Raw genomic sequence first — 20,219 nt, 5'->3', positions numbered from 1 at the left:
AGAGTGGCGTTACCGCTTAAGCAAAACCTGCGAGAACTGAATAAGTTTAAAAAGAGAATTTAAAAATTCCAAAAATGCGGCGCACTCTATTGCTAATGAGCACTAACAATTCCTCAAAAGCAGAAACAAATCGAGTTCTCCAAATTTGTTGAACAGAATTGATAGCATAGCGGCGCCTCACGCCCACGAACGCCTCGCAAATGCACTCAAAACACGCAAAAGGCCTGCTTAACAACGTTGGCATGTATGTGTGTGTATGAGTGGGTATGTGCCGTAGTCGATATGCTATTCTAGTTGATTGAAAGCTTTTTATTATGCCAATTTGCGTCAACATAACTTAGCAGCAGGTCAGTTAAAAATTCATGCACATTGTTGTCGTGGTTTTTATTGTGATTGTTTCTCGGTGTTTAGTGGCTGGCTGGCTGCATACAATACCTAACAATTGGAGGAATTTGGCATGCGCAAATATTGTATTTGAGCATACTTTCATTTCATATACTCGTATGTATGCACGGTATTGTCTCAATGCTTAAACGTATTTATCGATACTTTGTTGCAAGATCGGCCTAACTCGAGATTTCCTTTCTATTTCGTTTTCTGCTTTGTTGCAAGATTGGCCATACTTGAGTTTTTCCTTTCCAAAGCACAAATTACTATTAATAGCACTTTCATCTGATGTATGAATTCTCCAACGGTAGCTGAAAATCTCGGAGTGGTTTTTTTCGAGTTTCACTATTCTTTAGTTACGATAATTTCGCCGCAAGCGCGTGCTACATATTGCCTACCTATACAACTTTGTTTTCTATTGTATATATGTAGAGATATGTATTCATATATGTATGTGTATGTGTATATGTATGTGTATATATGTATGCCTGCATATATATGTAAGTATTCACTGACGCACAGGCACACATGTCCGCTCGTATATAGTCTATGTAAATATGTTTGTCGGGCCATAAGATGCGTACGCGTTCGAACTGTTTGATGAGCTCAAATTTACACGTTCGCATTTGTGATTTCTTTTGTTTTCTTTACTCTACTATTTTTATTGCAAAAATCATAAAAATGCGAACAACATTTGAACAATTTGCAAAAATCTTTCGTCGCCAACAAATCAAAAACAGAAGCGAACAAAACATTGAAAAAATAAACAAAATCTGAAATGGGTAAAATTTTGTAGAAAAGAGAAAATTACTTGCATACTAAATAGCAGAGCTTAGATAAGAAAAAAGATGTTTAAATTCGGCCAAATACAACAAAAGAGACATTGTTATTTATTGTAACTACACATGCATAGGTGTGTGTGTGTAATATTTATGTGGGAGTTCGACGGCCCGACGGCAGGCGTGTGTGTTTAGGATTGACTACAATTTGGTTTCGTTAACTCGGTTTGTTGCCCACTCTGTATATGAAACTTAGTACGATGGGTAAGCTTTTACTCTAATAGCGGCCCGCGCTCGCCACGCACTGCTTAATCTGCGAGCTAATTTCTGCCATAAAGAGACCTCTAATAAAAATCGTTGGGCGACGGCATAAAACTGTAAGACTCGCCATTTCTAAGTCAAAGTCCAGATGTATGACATAAAATAAAGGGAAAGTTGGGCCAAACACTTAACTACTATTGATTGTACCAGGTGGCGTAAAATTAATCACCCTATCAGGAGATTTATAATTTTTGCAAATGGCATCTTACACCAATCATATTTGACACTTGTGAACTAGACAGCTGTAGTATACAAACAGACAAACAATGTAGCGCGTACAGGTCAAATAAAGATTTCCATTACTCAAAATCATTTTTTATTATTTAGTAAAAAATTATTCAAAAATAAAGTTGGATGATTAATTTTGCGCCACCTTGTATGACATATAAATATAAAGGGTTTTTCAAAAGTGACGCCTAGATGTGAGTAGTGAATGATTCCTAGACGGTACCTTTTTAATGACATCTTTGATATTTGTTGAGTAGGCAGGTGCACAATTTTACACATTCAAGTTACTTAGTTAGGTTGGAATAAATGGCTACCTTTGGCCCACTTGGACACATATTCAAAACTCGCCCGTAGGGACAAAATACAGGTGGAGGGAGAGAAACGAGAAGAAAAGGAGAAGCAAAGAAACCAGACAGTTGGAAAAAAGGAAGTAGGGACTTTAGATTAGATGATGACGACCAACAGTGGCTATTTACGTTCGTTTTAGTTCGCCACTGACGAATCTCAACAGATGCGTGATATTGAAACCCGCAATATCCGGCGATGAAGCGAAAATATGAGAGCCCAGATGTCTAAATCTTTGCCCGGCGAGAGCAGGGCAGCTGAGAAGAAGGTGCTGATGTGATTCCATCTCTTTTGCCAGACAGCTTCTGCAGAAAGGACTTGAAGCCATCCCAAGTCACACGGCATGGACACTTACCGGACAATGTGCGGTTAGGATACTTATCAAATTCGAGAGCTGCGGGTTTGTGAACCAATGTCAGCCTTGAAATCCAACGTAGAATCTCTATTGCCAACAATTGCTACTTTGGACTCAGTAGACAACTGAGTAGTAAAGTCCTCTCTCGACGAACAAAACTAACACTCTACAAGGCTCTCATCATGCCCGTCCTAACGTATGGCGCAGAAGCGTGGACGATGACAACATCCGATGAAGCGACGCTTGGAGTGTTCGAGAGAAAGATTCTGCGCAAGATTTTTGGACCTTTGCACGTTGGCAAAGGCAAATATCGCAGGCGATGGAACGATGAGCTGTATGAGCTTTACGACGACATAGACAAAGCGCAGTGAATAAAGATCCAGCGGCTACGTTGGCTGGGTCATGTCGTTCGAATGGATACAAACGCTCCGGCTCTGAAAGTATTCGATGCGGTACCAGCTGGTGGTGGTAGAGGAAGAGGAAGGTCTCCTCTGCGTTGGAAAGATCAGGTGGAAAAGGACTTGGCTTCACTTGGTGTGTCCAATTGGCGCCGGTTAAACTCGGCCAATATCGCGTAAGCGGTTATCCCGCCAATTAAGAAGAAGAAGAAGGATTTGTGAGCCTTAGAAATTTTCTCGAGCGCCCTCGCTCTAGCCGTGGCTACGTGATAAAACAAAGCGTTAAAATTATTGAAACTTATAATGAAAATGATCGAGCTTTATCGAGCCGCGCACGTGGGAACCAGTCCAAATTTTTTTCTTATATTCGTTAGACTGTAAGACACACATCTGTCAGTATTTATCCGTTTTGAAGCGTTTGAAAGATGCTGTACGCCGTAAACAGCCGGAAATGTGGGCAAACAATTCTTGGATTTTGCATGATGATAACGCAATATCGCATCGAACCCAAATTGTGCTGGATTATTTGATCAAACACCAAGTAAATACCGTCGTGCAAGCAGCGTAATCACCTGATATGGCCTCGTGCGACTTCTTTTTGTTTCCCAAGTTGAAGTTACCACTTCGTGGAAGGAGATTTCGGGCGATAGAGGAGATCAAAGACAATGCGACGAAGGAGCTGAAGGCCATCCCTTCGTCGGGCTACCGACATGGGGTGCATGGAGGACTGGGTTAAACGTTGGCACATGTGTATGGTATTGCTTCAAACGGGTCATATTCTGAAGGCGATAAAATAAATTTGCCTTCCATTTAACTCTGTTTTGTTTTTTTTAAACATTCCCGGTACTTTCCCATCATAGGGTATATCGCGAAATTCGTGATCTTTTTAGTGCGAACGATCGTCCGAGTGAGTGAATACTTTAAGGATTGGTGAAAAAACTGCAAGAAACTGGTTCTTTTGAGAACAAAATAGATCAACTTCAGGTGTTACAATATCTTTTACGTGACTTTCTACCCTTTATATACATTTGCTACACCTTTGCCGTATATAAAAAAAATCGTAATTTGTTCCATATTTTCCGCCACCTATGCTTAGTATGCCTTAATGCTAAATATTATAAAAATTTGTAAAAATGTGAACAAAAAAAAAAAAATCTTTTTTAATTAGAAAACAAACAAAATTTAGGTCAAACCACGGCAATTGGTAATGTACGTATGTATGTATTTTCACCAAAAAAATATAAAAAATTAAATACGCATCAGGCGGTAAACAGTCGACGCAGGCAGGCACCCGCGCCAAAGCAGCGCTCATCGCCTCCGCAACGATGCCACCGATACACTTATAAACCCCGCTGCGGATGGTGATGTTGGAAATGGTGGCAAGAAGAAGAGTTCAACATGTGGGGGAGTGCATGCTGCTGTTGGTGGAGGTGTTGTTGTTATTGCTGTTGCTGTTATTTGAGGTTCGAGTCAAACATCAGCGACATTAATGAGCGCCAGGCGCTCGGCACGCCACAAATCATTTTCTTTCCACGCGTACGCAAACAACTCACAGTTCGAGAATATATACAACTGTATGCACGCAAGTATCTATGTGCGCAACAGCTACAGCAGGAGGGGTTGGCTGACGTGGCCGCAGTAGCCTCCAAGTGGCGTGCATTATTTTGAAATGATAAAGTGTCGAACGTGTGACACTTTAAAAATAGCCAAATATGATATTATATGCCACGCACTAAAAACAAAATTTTAATGGATGGACGTGCATACTAACGTATTTGCGTGTAGTTGTAAGGAAAAGTGCTCTGAAATGTACAAGTGTATGTGTGTATATGTGAGCATGCTCATATGTATAGGGGTGTGTGTATGTGTGCATATGCTCATTTAGCTCGTGGCTGTCATTAAAATAAGACCTCATTTTATTAGCGGCGCAACTTAAGTTGTATGCAGCAAAGAAACAAAATAAAACACAACTAAATATAAAACTAAAAGGAGCGCTTTTCCCTTCCACTCGTGCAACTTTCGCATTTACAAGTAGGCAGTTTGCATAATTGGCAATAAATATTTTGACTTATTGGAAAAGTAGTGTTAACCTTCGATTCTTCCGCTACCAATCAATGTTGGCCATGTTGTTGACTCGCATAGCCAGCAAAGCTTGCACGTTGCCAAGTCGCTCAAACGACTGAAGGTGTACCTATGAATAGGTGTACTTGTGTATACATACATACATACATACATGCGTACATACATACATACATACATGCTTACATACATACATGCGTACATACTTACATACATACACACATACATATGTACGCACTTCTATATATTGGGGCGCATAATTATTTATTCTTAAGAAAAATGTGATAAACGATCGCGTACCATACTTTCAGCCACATACACACATTCTCGTACACATACAAATGCCTTATACTGTGCATATGTTGCAAATGAGTTTTTCCACCAAAAACCAAGCAATCTTCTGATGAGTCTTTGCGGTGCTGCTGCTGCCGCCACAGCCTCTGCAACGCATCCATAACGAAATGACAAAAATAATTTTCCTTCATTTCGCCTATTCGGTTGTGCTGCTTTTCAATTTTATGAGGTAATAATATTTTTGTTTGTCTCCGCGATATTTTTGTCGCAAGTGCGCGGCATAGCAAAGAGACCAACAATAACAAGAACTACTCGTACAACATGAAATGCTAAAATGACAAAAGCATCTATGCATACTCGTATCTACAAGTAGAAACATTCATACACAACATGTCATCAGCAGTAGCAGCAGTAGCAGCAGCAGCAGCAACAACAACACACTACACCTCATCGTATTACGCGGAAGTGATGGCGGTCTAGTATGTTGTTTTTGCCCTTGTTGTCGCCATCATCAGTGTTGTAATTGTAGTTGCCTCTATACACAAATGACTAACGTCACCGCTAATGACGCTGTTGCTGTTGTTATTGTTGGAGAAAATTACTTCAAAGGCAAAGCAGTTTGTACGTATGTATCTGGGTTCACACACACGACATGTGCATGTGTAGAGGCTCAGAAATTTGCAGGCATTGACTCGCAGTCGCAGTCAAATTTTCACCGCCAACTGTCCGCAATAATTTTAGCTCGAAAATGCATAGCATAAATTCACAGGACTTTGCTAGTGAATTGAAGCATTTGATGCTGTAGGGTATGAAGGACGCTTAAGGCTATTCTGCTGGACTATGCTTAGATTTATTGAATTCTCAAAGGAGTTGCTTCGTAGAGTGTCGCACAAGATTCTATGTAATAAACCATTTAGTGACTTGCTGCCCTATGCTCTCAAGAGGAGTGAAGGAAGGACGCATAAAAAAAAAAAAAAAAAATCTTCACATTTAACTAATTTGTACTGAACTACTTTTAAATACTTGAAACGAAATCATAAAAGGTCGAGCCAAGGAGCACCAGGAGATTTGGTGGCTCCTAAAACACTTAAGCTAAAAAGCCCATTGTATTTAAAGCTCTGAAAAGGGGGTAAATAGTCAAGGAGGGAAGGAGGAAAGTATGAGAGAAAGCGATAGGAAAGAATAGAGACAGAGATAGAGATAGTTAGTCCTGTGAGAATTTCCCAGATTCTTTAGAGAACGAATATTACTCATTCTCACGACATCGGAACCCAAAACTCGTAGCATTGCTCTAGCAAATGCAGGACACTCACAGAGAAAGTGCTCAGTGCTATCCGCCTCCTACAAGCATAACAAGCACATTGGGTCCTCAATGATTCCAGTGGTGGTCATATGCTGACCCCATGAGTTGTGTCCTGTAAGGATACCGTCCATCAACCATATACTCATGACACCCGTGATGCATAAACATACACTTCTTTGTAGCCTGTATAGTTCCTGGATTGTGGTCTTAACCAAGCTCCGTCGCCACCAGACCACAGAAGCGTAAGTGATGATTGGTCTGATAAGTGCTGTGTATATCCGCAGGACCATAGCAGGTTTCAGACCCCAGGTTTTGCCAAAGGCTCTACGGCATTGCTGAAAAATCTTCAATGCACGATTCACCTTCAGTGAAACGTGTGTCTCCCAAGTCAGCTTCTTATCCAAGATTACTCCTAGATATTTAACTTCGTTTGAAAGACCAAGTGTCACACCTTTCAGTGTTGGAAGACTGAGTCCATCCAATCTCCGTTTTCTCGTAAACAAGACTTTGGTTGTTTTGTTCGGATTAACGGAAAGACCTTGTCTCATGCACCAGTCATCGATTTTGTCAGGAATCCTCTGCACTTTCATGCAAAGTGCAATACTTAATATTCAAATACTTAGTGAGATTTAAAGTGTATAAGTTGAGTATGAAAATTTTCAAATAACAAATTTGAAGTTCCATTGCGCTTTTAAAGCCAAGGTTGTGCTAAGCTTGTGAAAGGTTGTGTTAGTACAGCAAACAAAATCAGCTACGGCAAATAAAGGACAAGTATTATTTAAGGGGTTAGGGGTAGTCAGAGCTCCGAAAAAATGATGATTTTCAATATTTCTTTTTGCTGGTCAATTGCTTTATTTTTCAAAAATAAAAACATGGCATTAATACATCAGGTTTCTACTTGACTAGCAAAACTGAAAAAAAACTAATGTAAAAGCTATCGCTGTTTGTGTGGAGCCCGTTTCTCCAGAAGTCCCTTGCGGTGATCATCACAAGTCCTTGGAGATTCATCTAAAATCAATCAGATAAGAGAAATTGTTATATCGGGTGTACAACTAATTAATTTCGTATTCGTTACTAACCTCATATTTATTTATGTAGTCAATATTTTGACAGTGACAGCTATTCTATGTTAGAGCACGCCAAAAAATCAAGTAAATTTGATATGTCACAGTGAATATTAGTAAACACACAAATTTTTTTTATTACAGTCAAAATATCAAATTACGTTCCAACAAAACAGCATTTGCGGGGAGGTTTGCTTTTGTTCTTCAAAGCGCAACAGAAGCACATCATTTACTCTCAGAAGCTTATCCTGAATATGATTCAGGTGTTAGAGTATGACAGCAGTGGTTTGCACGATTTAAAAGCGGTGATTTTGACTCAGAAGACAAAGAGCGATCAGGTCCTTCAAAAAAGTTTGAAGACGAAGAATTGGAGGCATTACTCGATCAAGATCCATGTCAGAGTCAAGAAGAACTTGGAAAAACATTAGTAGTCACACAATAAGCCATTTCTAAACGTTTAAAAGCAGCCGGATACATTCACAAACAAGGAGATTGCGTGCCGCACGAATTGAAGCCGAGAGACGTTGAGTGACGAGATTGCCAGTCTGAAATGCTGCTTAAGGGAGATCCTGGTTTATAAGGTAAAAAAAAATTAATTTTTTTTTCGTTTTAAGCGATTTCTAATATATTTCAGAATATTCGCACAAAGTTACAGAGCCTAATTCTCAATATTTCCGTAGATCCAAAGCCAAAGGTTGGCGAGCGTTAGGTAGTTACGCTGTGACCGGACAGCTGTAGTACAAACTTTATCTTCTTTTCTCGACATTTCATTATTATGATTTCTTTGAATTGGCGTACATGAAGGAAAAAAACTAATGAACCTTTTGAAATGAACCATAGTTTGTTCCCTTCAGTATTAAATTCTCTTCTATTTGAACTAACAAAATAGATAAAAAAAAATTTGTTTGTATTTGGAGGGATCAGAAGGATATGCTGTACTATGAGCCTTTTAAATTGGGGCCAGGCGATCACGGGAGAGCTATACAGGCAACAATTGATACGTTTGAAGCAAGCAATAGCCGAAAAACGGCCAGAATGGGAAATTGATTTTGATCATGACAATGCTCGGCCACATGTTGCAGTACCGGTCAAAAATTATTTGGAAAATGCCGGATGGGAAATTCTCCCTCATCCACCTTATATCCAAGACATAGCTCCTTCTGATTACAACTTGTTTTGGTCGATGCAGAATCACCTTTCTGGAAGACGGTTCACCAATGTTGAAGGTATTAAAAAATGGCTTGATGACTTTCGCGGCGCAAAAGATGAGAAGTTTTTTTGGCATGGAATCCATAAATTGCCTGAAAGATGGGGAAAAGTTGCCGCTTCCGATGGCCAATATTTTGAATAAAATATTTTTCACTTTTCCACTGAAATAAATGGTTTTTTTTAACAAAAAAATACGAAATTAATTAGTTGTACAGCCAATAGTTTTACTAATAGGAAGTTTTCTGCCTAATGAAAGTTTTTTTTTTTTCAAATTCTACATATGGCGGTCTCAGCAAATATTTTTCAGATTTTCGAGAAAAAAAATTAAATATTAAAAAAAATCGGTATTTTTGCAAAACAAAAAAATCCGTCGATCAGGCACGAGTTTTTTATGTTTTCAAAAACAGTATAAATTTTATTGAATTCTACAAGGCATTTTTTAAGTTACAGTGATCACCAGTTCAAAAAACATAGAGAAAAATGCATTTCAAGTTTTGCTATCGATTTCCGGAGCGCCCGAGCGCTCTTTGTTAATTGTTGAATAACTCGAAAAGTATTTGTCTGACTCACTTCAAATTTTCACACAATATTTCTAAGATATTATACTTTAAGAAACTGCAAAACACAAAAATCCAATTCTTTGAAAATTTTGACTATTATTATGTGCATGACAGCCGATCGGGGGTGGCCAAATCCGTGCCTGCAAGACCAAATGACAGACAAAGTTTTTTCTAGTAGCGGCAGTCAATGGCAAACCTCAACGCACAGCCACGCAGAGAAATAATAAGAGAAAACAGCAATAATACTTGAGTATATTTTTACGCTCTCTTCTAAGCAGTGACAAAGAGAGAGAGAGAGAATTAAACAAAACAAGCAGTCCGATGGTGCAAGGGTCTATATGGTGGATGCATCAAAACTTCCCAGCCAAGCTCTCCCAGTTTTTGCCGAGTCATCAAAGATGTGTGTGGCCTAGCGTTGTCCTGATGGAAGACGACGCCCTTTCTGCTGATCAGTTCTGGCAGTTTTTTTCGATTGCTTGCTTCAATCTCATCAGTTGTTGGCAATAAAGTGTAGAATCAATCGTCCGAGCAGGCTGGAGCAGCTCATAGTGGATGATTCCTTTCCAATCCCACCAAACACACGGCATAACCTTTCGAGGCATCAATCCTGGCTTTGCGACGATTTGTTGAGCTTCACCACCCTTGCAAGATGCTCTTTTTCGCACACTATTGCCGTATTTGATCCACTTTTCGTCTCCTGTTACCATTCGCTTCAGAAATGCTTCGATTTAATTTCGTTTCAGCAAAGAATCGCAGATATTAATTAGGTCCATTACTTCTTTTTATAACCAGCCGTTTAATGATGATTGTTTAGTGCCTTGGCGATGTCATGGCAGCTTATGTGACGGTCCTGGTCAATCTTTTCATTAATTTCATCGACTTTTTCAACGATAGGTCGAACGGAGTGAGGTGCATCTTTCACATCGAAATTTCCAGAACGGAAGCGAGCGAACCATTGTTGTGCTACACGAACTGATACAGCATCGTCTCCGTAAACTTCACAAATTTCTTTGGTGGCTTGCGTGGAATTTTCCCTTTTTTATACAAAAATTTGAAAATATAGCGAATTTCTTTATTATTTTCACTCATTTTTGAACAGCTATAACTTTTTTTCAACTTCTCCGAATTTAATTTTTTTTTGTTAAATGAAGCTTAAAATGTCACCTTTCTACATATGATATGACACAATGTGATTGGTAGCACTGGAGGTAGATGACTCCAACGACATCTATTGCCAAAATACGAAAAGACATTTTCGACTACCCAATAGTTTGTTTATTTTCCATGGAGAATGCCATCTAAATTCTTAATTTATCAAGGAATAAAAAACAACAAAAAAGACATTTGAGATGTTACATCCCCATGTATTCTCTCTCGTTCTTGCTAACCGTGGAGTGTAATTACTCTTGGGTTTCAAGTACCTCATCCCAAGTCCAGAACCAATGTTCACAATTACTCCATACGCACAGGGGTAATTATGAGCAGGGGCTTTAAGGTAAGTTCCAGTTAATTTAAGAAGAAGAAGTAGGTGAATGAAACATTTGTTATTGCTGACTTTCTAGAATTTCTGCATGGATGAAAGACTTTTAATAGCTGTTAGTATTTGAAATGTAGAAAATTTGTTCACAACTACCCCAGCTGACCCTACTATGTGAATCATTGTAATATACTACATATACATATGCACTTCGTAACAATTACATACATATAAACTTTTATGTTTAAGTATGCATGCGTTTGACAACATTTAATATGCAGCAGATTTTTAAATTTATTTATATTGAAATTAGAGCCTGCAGTCAAGGCCTGTGGTGATAAAATTATTAAGAAGTAAATGTGTTTAGCGGCCTCTAACCATTAGTATTGTGATTTTAGTTTTCCTACCCAGTTGCATGCCAACATACATAAATGGCCATCCACACGTGCACACACACATTAAGCAATTCTGTTGCATATAAATACCTCACATACTCGCACATATTTCTCAGTTTTAAATATTCGCTGCATTGTCATATTACGTTGACCATGAAATAGAACTCGCGTATGTGTGAATATGTGCACATTTATACGATTCTATTGTTCATTGAAAACTGCAGCGTGGCAGCGTGCGTTGCTGAAGTGAGAGATGCGCGACTAATTACTTGACCAGTCGCATCATCTTACCTTGCGTGTGGTTGTAACAACTAACCTGTAAGAGCTGATACTCTAGATTTGAAGATTTATCGAATTAAACCCAGATATTTTTAGGCATGCAAGGTGTGGGTGTGTAAGAGAGCAATAGCCACGTACCGTTTGGACACTCATACGCAGTGTAGTGCCTAGTTACAGTTGAGGAACCTGCCAATAGGCGCATGCCAACAAGTGATTGCATCCCCATATATACACATACATACACATATGTGACTATGCGGATATCTCATGCCATGCACAAATTTTGCGTGTGTGTGTGTGTGTGGGTCTACAACTGAGTGTTATGTTATTTGTATTCAATTAGTTTTCAATGCAACTATTGCCCACATTTATTTGGCCACAAATTGATGTTCAATGCTCTCTGCGATTACTATAAAGGCGTCAAATATAGATTCACTTACTTTTACGTCAGCAGAGTGTGCAAAAGTGTGCCAAGTGCTTTTCGAGTTTTCTCCTTAAAGCAAGAGTAAGTAACTGCTGGTAGCTACAGACAAAAATTGCTTTCAGTGGTCATGACGTACGATTTAAATTGATCCAACGCTTTAGGTATCTGGCTATAAAAGTGAAGCTTATCATTTATCTCACAATTTTCGTTTAACTGAACTAGGCGCTTTCCAGTTTAAGCATTAAACACAAACATAGTTCGCATTTCATGTCAAAAGAGCTGTCATAATCCATGTAAAATTCTTGGCCGTGAAATATGTGTGAAATTTCATCAAAATTTCACGACAAAGTCGCACGCTGTTGATATTGTCAGAAAACATCGTAACATGACGCTAGCAGCACTTTTTCACCGTCGTTTAAGTTGCTTTTGCTATTTAAAGTTTGGTGCAGAGCGGCAGTTCAGCGAAATCAAATATTGCCTTCAAATTGAAATTCAACAAATATTTAAAAAAATCTGACTATAAAATAGGTCTACTATACTTAAAATATGGAAAATTGTTTATTTTATTATCACAAATCTTGAAATTCAACAAAAATTAAAAAAATCTGACTAAAAAGTGGGTTTGCTTAAAATATGGCGAATTCTTTTTTTATTATCACAAATCTTGAAGTTCAAAAAAAATTTTGAAAATCTGACTAAAAAGTGGGTTTGCTTAAAATATGGTAAATTTTTGGTTTTATTACCACAAATCTTGAAAATCAACAAAAATTTTGAAAATCTGACTAAAAAGTGGGTTTGCTAAAAATATGGAAATTTGTTTATTTTCTTACCACAAATCTTGAAATTCAACAAAAATTTTGAAAATCTGACTAAAAAGTGGGTTTGCTTAAAATATAGCAAATTTTTTATTTTATTACCTCAAATCTTTGGTTTAATAGTGGAATGTGTAAATAGTAATACAGAAAAAATCAAAATCCCAAATAAGAGAAAGAAAGTGGTTTTCATCGTTCAGATACAGAGGTATCTGCAGTCTGGCTGGAGCAGCCTCTACTAATAATGACATTTTCATCTAACTTTAAAACTTTTCTGTGTAGATTATATTTATTTTGACTTAATTATTTTCGACAATAGCGGTCGCCAAATGCTCACGTGAAATAAAATTATGTAGCAGCCTTTCGGAACTGTTGTTGTTGTTAAAGTGGTTGAGTATTTCCATTGAAATAATCCTAATTAGTGACCAGCACCGTGGTACTACCACCGTTCTCGTATAACGATGTTTTTTTTTTTTTTTTTGTGTTTTGTTGTTCTAAGTCAGAGTTGGAGTCTAGGGCCTTTATAGCTGCTTGACTGTCTGAGAAGATAGCTACTCTTGCACCAACTTCCTTGTAGAGTTTTAGTGATTTGCATGATTCTCTGATCGCTAACAGTTCTGCCTGGAACACGCTGGCATAGTCAGGAAGACGAATTGACTGAGATACGTTGAGCGGCTCCGAATGGAAGCCAGCTCCCACACCACAGTTCATCTTAGAACCATCGGTATAGATTTCGATATCATATCTCCCAATCACCTTCCCTTTGCTACATTCGGCTCTTGGTGGAAAACGTACCGTAAAGTCTTTCTTGAAGTTAAGGTCGGGGACAGTGTAGTCTGATCTGTTTTTGAGCAGCGGGCGTCCTTGTAGGAGAATCTTATTGTGACCGTAGGACCTTGTTGTCCAGCTTCCAATGTCTCTGAGTCTCGCCGCGCTGCAAGTAGCTATTGTTTAAATGTGTAAATCTAATGGTAGCAGATGAGTTAGTACATCGAGCGCTTCAGTAGGACTGGTGCTAAGCGCTCCAGTAGTTAAGATACACGCAGGTCTTTGTTCAGCTTAGTTTTGTTGTATTTCTTTTCTGTTGCAGGCCACCAGACTTGTGCCGCATATGTTAGTATTGGCCGTACAATGACTGTACAGGACCAATTGGATAGTTTTGGTTGGAGACCCCATTTTTTACCCAATATTTTCTTACAAGTGTAAAGTGCTATACTCGCTTTCTTTACCCTGTACTCTACGTTGGACTTCCAGCTGAGTTTGGGATCTACGATAACACCTAGGTATTTTGCCTGTTGGGTTAGCGTGAGACTGACGCCGTTTAGTTTTGGGAGATTAAAGTTTGGTACCTTGGTTTTCTTGGTGAATAGCATCAGTTCAGTTTTTCTCTTAACTGCTGAATAAATGATTTGTGAGAAAATACATGACTTGAAAATATGAGTTTTCTATCAAGCCAAAGCACGTGTGACCACAAGTGTTGCATGTTGAGGTTGGCTAAATTGAATAAATTATAGCATGATTTGGGTTCTAGCTACCTTTACCACTTCAAGAACTTGAAACAATTCTTTCGTCGAAAGCATTTCTCGCTGAATGAAGAAGGTAACTGTTGAACCAGATTTTACACAGCTTCTGTAAAGTCATTTCAGAGATGTTATGCAATTAGAAAGAAGAAGAAATATCTGCCGGGCGGAGTCGGCTTAAAACTGTTGATTCCTCCATCCATTTGTGAAGCAACATCAAGATGCACACTACAAATAGGAGTAGGAGCTGGGCCAAATACGTAACAGAAGTGTGCGCGCCAATTATTTAATTTTTATTAGAGTAAGTGAATTAAAATTGAAAGAGCTTATTTTGCAAAAAGAAAAAGAAAAACAACTAATAGCATGTAGAAAGTTTGCCCCAAATGGCATATACGATTAAACAAATATTTTGCAAATTAACAGGTGTATTAAATTTATTTTATTTTCTTATTTCTTTAAAATAATTTCTGCAGCATAGAAAGGGGGACTCTCGTAATTGGTCTTGCTTAGAAGAACACAGTGACGCTTCTCCTGGATGATAGTATATTTTATTGTCTGCTAATTGTTTCATCACACACACACATACAGACACACCGTTAATTTCGCCACATTACCAACAATCGACCACAATTGGCAATAGCGTTTCTCAGCTAATTGACGGTCAACTGGTCAACATTTATAGCCGCAAACGCCAACACCAACGCTGACATGACAACACCTACGCTGACATGCCGTCGTGTCGTCTGCCGAAAGTTGGTGTTTCGCATTTCTTTTTTCATCTTAGAATATTTGTCCATATATTCGGTTATTGGCTTGGCCATATTTGCATTAATCTCAAGCAATATTAATAGACATACAATTTGTTGTTGTATGCACAATAAATAAAGTAGAATATTTTTAGCTGTTGCCTACCTAAATACGGGAATGCCAACCAGCAGCAATAAATTTAATTAACACTTGTCTTGGCTTGTTGTAAAGTTGTATGCATTTCTAATTGGGCTTATACTTTATTGCTCAGTTAGATAGGATTTTTGTAGTGATAGCGTTGGAGCGTATACAAGGTGGCGCAAAATTAGTCATCTTATCGGAAGATTTACTTATATGATTTTTGCAAATGGCGTCGCCCGTCAATCATATTTGTCACTTTGGAACAACTGCAGTAGACAGCTGCACTATACAAACCGACGAGTAATGGAGAGCGTAAAGGTCAAAATAAAAATTTCGATCACTCAAAATATTTTTTTTTAATTTACTAGAAAAGTTAATAAAAAAAGAATGGATGATTAGATTTGCACCACAAAAGCATTTGTATATGTGTTTTGATACGGAAGGCGCTTGTTTCGCGGCGGAACCTTCGAAATGTGTCTAATATCCTCTAAGTAGAGTCGCCATGCTGCCACAATTTGGTGCAGATTTCAACGCATACGACTGTAAATGAGTAATCTTGTTTCAGCTCTATTAATGCGCGTTTTCTTTATCAGCGGCTTAGTAGTGACGATTAGATGCTATCGCAAGAATAACAGACTAAACCACAGTCTGAACCAATGAATAGTTAATTTCTTTTAGCCAATTGTATGTACGAAAATATTTACCCTTAAGGGATTACATACGTCCAGAATTAAAAAAAAAATATTTTTTTCGATATTTCGAAAGTAAAGTATCTTCAGAATATACCGTGAAATTTTCATGCGGGAATTCCCAATATTAAAGCTTCTACATCTCATTAATTAGGTAGAGAGCGGTCCGCGCGCTCCTCTACCTCAAACTTTAAACTCAAATATCTCGAAACTATGTACTTTTTTCGGCACGGTCGGCATGATAACTCATACAGTTTTTAATATTTTTCTATGCGGTTGTTTTTTATTATTCTAAAGTGTTTGTTCTATAGATTTGATTTTCAGTCTTCACCGAGATTAACTGTTGCTGTGGCCCAAGAGTTAAGCTCGCCTAACGCCCTTCGGATGATCGCACTGATCGTATTGGGGCACAGTCCTGACACCATTAGCACCACATCATCAGTTTACGCCACCACTTTTATCCCACCTCTATTAAGTTTTATGATTTTGCTGATCACACATAGCCAAAGAAGTGGAGATAATACTCCCCCTTGTGGAGTGCCCCTGTGGACCTTCTTGGTTATGTTGATACTACCCATATAAGCTTTGATGATCCTGGTTTCTGGCATAGAGATGACCCAGTTACTAATGCAACTGTCCACCTCTAGGTCTATCAACGCCCGTTGGATGACATCTGTACTAACATTGTTAAAGGCTCCATCTATATCCAAGAATGATGTAAAACGCATACTTTTTTTTTAAATGCCGTAAATTGCAAAATTTTTGCAAAATTCAAAAATTCGGCTCGATAGAATATAACTACAACTTCATTTCACAAGATTTTTTTTTACTTTTTACAGTTCGATCAACATTTTAACGAGAAATGATGCAGATCGTGTTGCAACTTTTTTCATTGTACTTTAGGTCACGTGATTTGTTATAAACAAATTTTCGTAATGAAATATTAAAAGAATTTTTTTTATAAAGTTTATATTTATTTCTATTTTTATCCCTTCTAAAAGCAGTTTTTCTTCTAGCGCATTTTTGGCGCTGCTGGACCCTTTAAGTCAAAAAAATCAACGAAATAAATATCAAAGGCTGAAAGAACATAAAAACTTCATAACTAATTTGAACTAAAACATCAAAATTCTCTTCACGAAAAATATAATATATAGCAAGTCTTCGCTTTGGTGGCTTAAGACTTTTTATGCTTAGTAGTTAAAATGTCAGATGCCAATCGAGCAAGAAGTTTAGTGGGTCTACAAAGGTCCCATATCAACCACTAATCGAGTGGTTACTTTCTCCGCTCCTTGTAAATTTACGCGAAAAACAAACTTTTTGACGCAAACCAATTAAGTTCTCAGTAAAGGGTACTTCAAAAGATGTGTCTAGATGTTGTTTTAAAATAAAATATGTAAGAATTTATATTCTTTTTTTTTCTTATTTTTATTCGAAATTTGGCTCTGAACGACTAGATCTGATAAATTGCATTTATATGTAAGTCCATGAGCACGTCCACAGGTAAAATCCGTCAAACAGGCGATTCATGAATGCCTAATTCTTGACAATGTCGAGATATCGATGTTGAAGGTTGTTCAGCAACACTTTGCGCTACAGCGGCAATATTCTTAACCCTTAACGGAAGAGAGTTTTTTTTTTGTAATATACGCCTATAAGACGACGTAACATTAGGGCAAATTCTAAAACGTCTATAAGGATGAAAACTTAGTTAGAAATTTGTTGGTTTCTTCACTGATACTTGAAAGGCATCGAATACTTTTCCTTTTAACTTGCACCACATCTCTATCAGAACTGCTATTACCTTCGGGGCTATATGCACATTGAGGAAATTCTTCACAAACACTTTTCATATCTATATTTCGTAAATCAAACATGCACTCGTCTTCACTACTGCTATTTTCATAATTTTCGTCTTTATTTATTTTCTCCATGATATATTATTAGAAATTTTAAAATACAAATAAACGAACCCTTATTATAATAGAAATACTCGAAAGTTGGAAGACGCCAGTTATACTATATTTCCATGTTGTAAGCTTCTAAATCGCAAACTACACTGAATATCAATGCGACAGATCTGATGTGAATATTCCACAATATTTACACCTTAAAACATTATAACAGGTGGCGCTAAAGTAATCCTCCCATCAGAAAATGCTATAAATTTTGCGATTGGCCTCTAATGTCAGTTCTGTTTTGACATTTATGTAGTAAACACATGCGAAATACACGTTAATAAACAATGTTACGCTACACTGCTCCAGAACGCAGAATATTGCTGACTATTTATTTGACCAATAATCGATCGGTGACTTTGGCACAACGTGAATTTCGTCGCAGATTTCCTCGCCGTCCAACGTTTACTGGTGAAACACTGCGACGTTTAGCCGCTCGCCACGAAGAGACTGGCACAACACGAGATCCTGCCAGGCGTGGCAGACTCCGGAGTAGCCGTTCTGCAGAGAATATTGCTGCTGTATTCGAGGATGTCATGGAAGCGCCGTCGACATCGACCAGACGACGTGCCAAAAAGACCACGACGGTTTTTACAGGGAATTTTGGTACAAGATTTGAAGATGTTTCCGTACAAAGTCCAGACGGTGCATCAGCTGTTAGCTGCTGACCGCCAATCGCGTCTAACATACGCTCAAGCCATCCTTAATCACCGCCAAGAGGAAGATGATTTTTCATCAAAAATAATCATGAGTGATGAAGCCCATTTCCATCTTAGCGGGTACGTAAATAAGCAAAATTTACGCTTCTGAGGCACTCAAAATCCGCGTGTAACCCACGAAGAGCCATTACACCCGCTCAAAGTCACTGTATGGTGTGCTGTTTTCGCTGGAGGAGTCATCGGACCTTTTTTCCGATTTGCACTGGCCAGCAAGATCGCCTGATTTGACCGCTGCAGACTTCTTATTGTGGGGCTTTTTGAAGTCGCGGGTTTATGTCAACAAGCCTCAGACTCTTGCAGCTTTTAAAGACAATATCCGTCAAGAATGTGAGGACCTATCGCCGGAAGTTTTGACCAAAGTGATGGAAAATGCCATAAAAAGGGCTCAAATGGCAATCAACTGTGGCGGCGGCCATTTACATGACATCATATTCTCGACTTGATGTAAACAAAATTAAAAGACCAAATAAAAATAATCCACAAGAAGAACCAAAGTTTTTTATTTTTTTTTTTCAAATTACAGCCAAAAAACATCGCAAGGTTACTTTTGCGCCACCTGTATTATGGTAAATATTTTTTGTCAGTGGGATGTACAAGGTTGCAAATTTGTTAAAGAAAACTACTGCGGTGATAAATAAATTAAATGAAAACTGAATTCTTTTCATGTACCCTTAGCGGGGCCTTTCGGCCGTTAAGAGTTAATAGAAAATCCAGTCCTTTTTCTATCCTCGACAGAACCAGTTTTTAGAACTTTTTTCAGCAACCTTTGAATTGTCGCCTCATTCGAACGATTACTTCGACCAAAAAAATCACGAATTTAGCGAAATGTTGTTCTTAAAGCTCGACCATTTCCATAATAAGTTTCAATAATTTTAACGCGTCGTTCTGCTGTACAAAATTTTGCACGTCTCCTTGACGGTTGTTACAGATGTCATGAAAGAGCTAGCATCTAGGTATTATTCACTGCTGTCATCTGGACGTCACTTTTGGAAGACCCTCTACTTCACTGGCAAGTGGATCTGGTAGATTGCGGTGTCAACAATTTTAATTATATCTTGACTGTAATCATCGACGCCAATTTGTGTGATGTTAAGTAGTGACGCCGACTAATTATATGAGTGCATAACTGTTAACACTTGTATATATGTAACCATATGTATATATGTGTATGTGTATGTGCATGTACACGCACATCGTTATCTATTCTCATAGCTTTTGTTACTGCTTTCACATTTTCTGTTTATGCTACTATTTATTATCAGTTCTGAGAATTATTGTCACTATTGTTATTTTTATTGTAATGATAAGGCAAGAATTCACACAGCTAGCGCCACTTGAGTTGTGTCAATACGAGCAAAGCAAATACACTTTCACACCTACATTCATGCCTGGCGGCGGTACTTAACAGGTGTTTCCCTAATTTCCTTCAATGACGGTCAATTGGTTGGCGTTTGACGCCCATTGTGGAATGCGATTGAATTACGTAATTTATTGCAATCACAGGGAAGTACAAAGTAATCAGTCTTGAAAAGAGTTATGGATATGAGAATAATAAATCAAAGTTCAGATATAAAAACTGCGTACTCACGTTTACATACATATTTTGGAAAATGTATCATTAGACGGGGAAGGGTAGTGGTGGGTTTAATAATAAAAAAATGCACGTAAAAAAATATTTAGGCATATTTGGGTTGGGTTTAATTGGAATGTTTTGATAGTTTTGGTGTGTTTTGTTCCTG

Source organism: Anastrepha ludens, chromosome 4, assembly GCF_028408465.1.
Source record: "Anastrepha ludens isolate Willacy chromosome 4, idAnaLude1.1, whole genome shotgun sequence".
NCBI classification, from domain to species: domain Eukaryota; kingdom Metazoa; phylum Arthropoda; class Insecta; order Diptera; family Tephritidae; genus Anastrepha; species Anastrepha ludens.
This window is presented reverse-complemented; position numbering follows the sequence as displayed.